The sequence below is a fragment of the Prunus avium genome, chromosome 2 (assembly GCF_965620075.1).
Source record: "Prunus avium chromosome 2, drPruAviu1.hap1.1, whole genome shotgun sequence".
NCBI classification, from domain to species: Eukaryota; Viridiplantae; Streptophyta; class Magnoliopsida; order Rosales; family Rosaceae; genus Prunus; species Prunus avium.
The window spans coordinates 21,477,756-21,484,566 of NC_142285.1; the positions used below are offsets into that span (position 1 = coordinate 21,477,756).

At 38.8% G+C, this 6,811-nt stretch overlaps 1 non-coding gene across 1 annotated transcript; it reads right to left on the minus strand.

Moving 5' to 3' along the window:
• Nucleotides 1–3,016: 3,016 nt before the first annotated feature.
• Nucleotides 3,017–3,123, minus strand: LOC148296599 (small nucleolar RNA R71). The gene has a single exon (XR_015834192.1). It is a non-coding gene; the product is annotated as a small nucleolar RNA R71 (small nucleolar RNA).
• Nucleotides 3,124–6,811: the final 3,688 nt, after the last annotated feature.

The following is a 6,811-nucleotide window of genomic DNA, read 5'->3' on the forward strand; positions in this document are numbered from 1 at the left end:
GATTTTTTTTTTTTTTTAAATTTTTAAACAAAAAAAAAATATATTCTCGTAAGAAAAAGAAACAAAAACAAATTAAGATAACATGAAACAACAAACCATAAACGAAAATGAACTAAGTACTCTAAACAAACTCAAACAAACGATATAAATTATTGTACTAAAAGAAACAAACCAAGAAACCAAAGAAAAAAAAAACAAACAGCACTTTCTATCACCTATTTATCACCATTTGGACAGATTCGTTTCTATGTTTTTCAGCTTCGACCTCTGTTCAGTTTTTAGGCTATAACTTTCCAACCAGTTGCATCCTCAACTTGTGATACTCGCAAGTGCACGAGCCGTTTGGTAGTATAGCATATGTAAGTGCGAGGTCGATCCCACGAGGATTGGTGATTGAATGATCCAATTCATTTTCCCTACACAAAACAGAAATGAAAAAGAAAGGAAATAAATAAAACAAGGAAGAAAGAAAATAACTAACTCAAGTAGATAAGTTCCCAAGTTCAATTAGATTAATGGATTGATTCTAGCTCAAGTATGATTAAGCCATGGTGTGTGGTCATAACCTTGTGTTCCTAATTCCCTAATTTGATCATTTGTTGTCTAACCTAAAATTAAGCATTAGGAACCCATTAAGCATAGAAGAACAATTTAAACAACCAAGCATGTATCTAATCCCTGTTGTCGAATGTCCATACATACTCTTCCTATTCATAGTTCAATTCGAATTAAAGCATGGTGTCTACTCTTAATTCAAACCAAGATAGCTAACATGCAAGCCTAAATGGTGATCAATCATTCAAACTAGCATATTAACTTATAAGCATAATGAATAAGAACAAAAATCATAATTGAAACTTGGAAACGAATCAAACTTGAAACTAAAGAAAAGAATTTACATAACAATGAAAATTAAGTAGAACTTGGAAAAACTTAAGGAGAATTTCAGCACAAAGATCTCATTATAACAATTGAAAACTAGAAAGAGAAACTAAGAGAATTTGAGGGAGAGAAGGGAAGGGAGCTCTAGAGAAGTGTTTGAGAGCTCCCCCCCTTGGGGTGTGTTTACAAGCTTGGGAAACCTCACTATATATAGGCCTAAGGAAGCTGAAAATCTGAATTAAGTATGGCTAATGCATACAACACTTGTTTTATAAAATCTGAAATGGTTGATGCACTTCACTAATGCATACAACACTTCCATTATAAAATCTGAAATGGTTGATGCACTTTACTAATAAATCCCACCAGCAGCCCTAGCTCATCTTCATGTCACCATGACCAAGCTTCCAACCAGAAATGATAGCTCATACCTAGCTCACCATGACCAAGCATCCAACCAGCACATGCTGAGGTCAGCATGACCAGCAACTTCAAGGGCTTACAACTTGGGCTTCTCTTAATCAAATTAGGACTTTAAACACTCGAAATTGAAGTTCAGAATGTCTTCTTTCCAGCCATATATCATTTGGGCCAATCCAAGGTCGGAGGAGGAAGTTAAGGCCAAAACAAATTGCTAACTCATTTTGCGCGCTGATAAAATCCATCCTGAGCATGGCACTGTGTTTGCTAGGTAACAGACTCCATATTTATCCAATGGGGCTGAATTTTGGATATGTTATAGTACACACCCATTGGAACAACTTTCATGAAGAATGTTGCATCATCCGAGCTATGTAGGTTGCTGAAACAAAGCTTGCAATATGACCTACGAAACTGGACTGGCAGGGGGCTGTAGCCAAAATTGAGTTTGTCTTTAAGCTCTTCATCCATTCATCCAAATTAGGCCCTAACATGCATGGATTGCATCATTTACTATCCAAAGCCCTCATTATTACCTAAAGCTCAATGAACTGAAAGATAAACACAAAAAGGATTAAAAGCACAAGTTTAACTCAAAAACATAACCAAATCATAAGCTAGAAGGGTACAAAATGATATACAATTATGAACCGATCACATGACTCATGCAGTTTTCTTGCAGGTTCTCATAGAACTTAATGGGTTCTTGATTTTCTAAATCTGTTGCTCGAGAGAGAATGGGTTGTTAATTAAGAATACTTTTGGTTGAGCCCGAGAGGGGATATCGAATGAATTAGGAGAAACCAACTGTCAACATGGATAGTAATTAGGGTTAATTGGCTATAAGAATTAAGTGGAATTGGTTATGGTGAAATCAGATGCCCTAGTGTCTCATCATCTTGATTTTCTATCATTAATTAAATTGCTATTTTTCATAATTGTTTTAGGTTACTTAAATCAATCAATCTTCTTAATCAATTGTTCAGATAAACTTTTGAATTAATCATAATTGGTAATTAATAGGAAATTACAGTCTTCGTGGGAACGATACTCTACTTATTTCTATATTACTTGTGCGAATTGTGCGCTTGCAATAATTTCACAACAAGTTTTTGGCGCCGTTGCCGGGGACTGTTTTATTTTCTTTTAATATCAATATATTTTAATTCTGAGTTTAATTTGAATTTCTTCTTTTTGTTTCAGGTACTTTGATCCGTGTATGCACCGTTCTCGTACCCTAGAACTCATACCACTTGACCCAGAAATCGAACGTACGTTTCATAAGCGGAACAAAGGAAACAAAAAGCACACTTTGGTGGAACCACCATCCACACATATGGCGGAGGAAGCAGAAAGAGCAGTGAGGGAATTTGGCCCCCCAATGGCAACTCCCTCAGCGATCCGACGTCCTTCTATTGCAGCCAACAATTTTGAGATCAAGCCAGCCATGATCACCATGCTGCAGAATTCATCCGTATTTTGCGGTCTGCCGAATGAAGATCCAAATATACATCTTGCGATATTTTTGGAGATTTGTGACACATCCAAGTTCAATGGGGTATCTGACGACGCGATTCGTTTAAGGCTATTCCCCTTCTCTTTGAAGGATAAAGCCAAGCTTTGGTTACTGTCACAGCCACAAGACTCCATCCGTACTTGGGATGATTTATCCAAGAAATTCCTTGCTAAATTTTTCCCACCAGCCAAAACTGCAAAATTCCGACAAGATATTATGTCATTCGCTCAGTTTGATAAGGAGCCTTTATATGAAGCCTGGGAACGATTCAAAGATTTATTGCGCAAGTGTCCTCACCATGAGCTACCAACTTGGATTCAAGTTCAGACTTTCTACAATGGGTTGAGTCAAACAAGTAGGACACTAGTTGATGCAGCTGCTGGAGGGGCTTTAATGGCAAAAACGGCTACTGAAGCATTTGAATTATTGGAGACCATGGCGTCCAACAACTACCAATGGCCGAGTGAGAGAATGAATCTGAAGCCAGCTGGAGTCTTGGAAGTTGATGCTATGGCTTTGCTAACAGCACAAATTTCTAACCTTACTAAAAAAGTTGATTCTTTAAGTGTTAATGCTATAAACACTAATACTAATTTTGGTTGTGAATTTTGTGCAGGCCCTCATCCAAGTTCAGAGTGCACCACAGGGAACCCATTCGCGTCCGCTGAGCAAGTCAATCAGGTTGGAGAATTTAATCGATCAAGGAATAATCCTTATTCCAATACATACAACCCCGGTTGGCGAAACCATCCAAATTTTTCATGGAGCAATACTCAGAATGTGCAGAGACCACCACCTGGCTTTCCAGCTCAAGAGAAGAAAGTAAATTTGGAAGATGCGCTTACTCAGTTGACTATGTCTACCACCCAATTTATGACTGAAACAAAAACCCAATTTCAGAATCAGAGCGCTTCTATTCGGAATTTGGAGGTGCAAGTAGGCCAACTCGCTAATGTATTGAGTGGAAGAAATCAAGGAGTATTTCCAAGCCAGTCCGAAGTTAACCCGAAAAATCAAGAACAAGCAAAGGCAATCACTCTTCGTAAAGGGAAGCAAGTGAATACAGCGGTCGACTTGGAAAAAGAAGCATCAGAGAAAGAACAAGAAGCCAAGAAGTCTGCGGCGGAAGTGGGACATGCATTTTCACCGCCAATCACCACCACAAAAAAATCCCAAGAAGAAGAAAATTCTACACCAATTCCTTCTCCTCCATTGAAGCCATATGTCCCACAAATCCCTTTTCCGCAGAGGTTGAGGAAAAATAAAATTGATGGGCAATTTTTAAAATTTTTGGAGATGTTCAGGAAGTTGCAGATCAACATTCCTTTTGCTGAAGCTTTGGAACAAATGCCAAGTTATGCGAAATTCATGAAAGACATTCTCTCCAAGAAAAGGAAATTTGGAGAGCACGAGAAAATCCAACTGACAGAAGAGTGCAGTGCCATCCTACAACGGAAGCTTCCACCAAAACAAAAAGATAGAGGGAGTTTTAAAATTCCATGCACTATTGGAAATAATTTCTTTGAAAGAGCTTTATGTGATTTGGGTTCTAGCATTAATTTACTACCTTTATCTGTTGCTAAAAAGATTGGTATTGGTGAAATTAAACCCACTACAGTTTCTTTGCAGATGGCGGACAGATCAATCACATACCCAGACGGAATTATTGAAGATGTTCTAGTAAAGGTTGATACACTCATATTTCCGGCGGATTTTTTGGTTTTGGATATGGAAGAAGATTCTGACACACAACTAATTTTGGGCCGCCCGTTCCTGATTACTTCACGCACTCTGATTGACGTAGAAGAAGGGTTACTAACTTTGAGAGTTGGGAATGAAAAAGCGACATTCAAAGTTTTTGAAGAAATTAAATTTCCAAGAGAAGCGGAGGATTGTTTTCGCATGGAATTAGTTGATGAAATTGCTTCCGACACATTTGAAAAGGAGAATCCGAGCCACCCATTGGAATCTACTTTGGTCCATGCTGCTACCCCCCAAGATGACAACCCCATGGTTGCCGAATATGCCTTGTATTTGGATGCATCACAACCGTACAACCCAAGGCAAAGGAATCAGTTCGAACCACTAGGAGCGGCACCTCCTAAGGCTGCACCTTCTGTGATTGCTGCACCTACACTCACTCTGAAGCCATTGCCAACGCATTTGAGGTATGCTTATTTGGGAACTTCTGAAACTTTACCAGTTATTATTGCTGCAAATTTGAGTGAAACTGAAGAAGAAAAAGTGTTACGGGTTTTGCGAAAACATAAAACTGCAATTGGGTGGACAATCGCTGACATCAAGGGTATTAGCCCTTCTATGTGTATGCACCGAATACTAATGGAAGAAGAGCATAAGCCATCCGTGGAGCATCAACGCCGATTGAACCCCAACATGAAAGAAGTGGTTCGTGCAGAGGTATTAAAATTGCTTGATGCGGGTATTATTTACCCTATATCTGATAGTAGTTGGGTGAGTCCTACACAGGTTGTGCCAAAGAAAGGAGGGATGACTGTTGTAAAAAATGAAAATAACGAGTTAGTCCCGACAAGAACTGTTACAGGATGGAGAGTCTGCATAGATTACAGGAAATTGAATTCTGCAACCAGAAAAGATCACTTCCCGTTGCCTTTTATTGATCAAATGCTAGAAAGACTTGCTGGGCATGCTTATTACTGTTTTCTAGATGGATACTCAGGGTATAATCAAATCCCTATCGCGCCTGAAGACCAAGAAAAAACGACCTTCACATGTCCATTTGGCACTTTTGCCTATCGTCGTATGCCTTTTGGGTTATGTAACGCTCCTGCCACTTTTCAGCGTTGTATGATGAGCATTTTCTCTGACATGGTGGAGCAATTTATTGAGGTATTTATGGATGACTTCTCTGTTTTCGGTTCATCTTTTGATTCTTGTTTGGATAATTTGGCATTGGTGTTGGCAAGATGTGAAGAAACCAATTTAGTTCTCAATTGGGAAAAATGCCATTTTATGGTACAAGAAGGGATTGTGTTGGGGCATAAAATTTCAGCTAGAGGTATTGAGGTTGACCGTGCAAAAATTGAGACCATAGAAAAGCTGCCACCCCCTTCTACAGTGAAAGGAATTCGAAGCTTCTTGGGACATGCTGGGTTTTATCGTCGATTTATTCAGGATTTCTCAAAAATTACAAAGCCTCTTTGCAAATTGTTATTGAAGGATTCTGAATTTAACTTTAATTCAGAATGTTTGGAGGCATTTAATTTATTGAAGGAGAAGCTCACCACTGCACCAGTCATTATTGCACCTGATTGGGAATTACCATTCGAGATTATGTGTGATGCAAGTGATTATGCTATTGGAGCTGTCTTGGGTCAACGGAAGAATAAATTACTACATGTGATTCACTATGCAAGTCGTACATTGAATGATGCCCAAATGAATTATGCCACTACGGAAAAAGAATTGTTGGCAGTGGTATTCGCATTGGATAAATTTCGTTCTTACTTATTGGGTGCGAAGGTGATTGTGTATACGGATCATGCGGCTTTGAAATTTTTGCTTGCCAAGAAGGAAGCAAAACCAAGACTAATCCGATGGGTTCTATTGCTTCAAGAGTTTGATATTGAAATTCGAGATAAAAAAGGGTCTGAGAATGTGGTGGCCGACCACCTCTCTAGGCTAGTCCGTGCGGATGAAGTTATAGAAGATGTTGCACCCATCTTAGAGACATTCCCTGACGAGCAACTATTTTCCATCACTTCTGAAAAAGAATTCATCAATCCCTGGTATGCAGACTTTGTCAATTATTTAGCTTGTGGTATTCTTCCCCCTAATATGTCTTTTTATCAGAAAAAGAAATTCCTTTCATTGGTTAAACATTATTATTGGGATGATCCATATTTGTGGAAGCACGGTCCTGACCAAGTTATACGAAGATGTGTACCTGAGACAGAGATGGTTGACATATTATTGCATTGTCACACTTTGGCATGTGGAGGCCATTATGGTGCT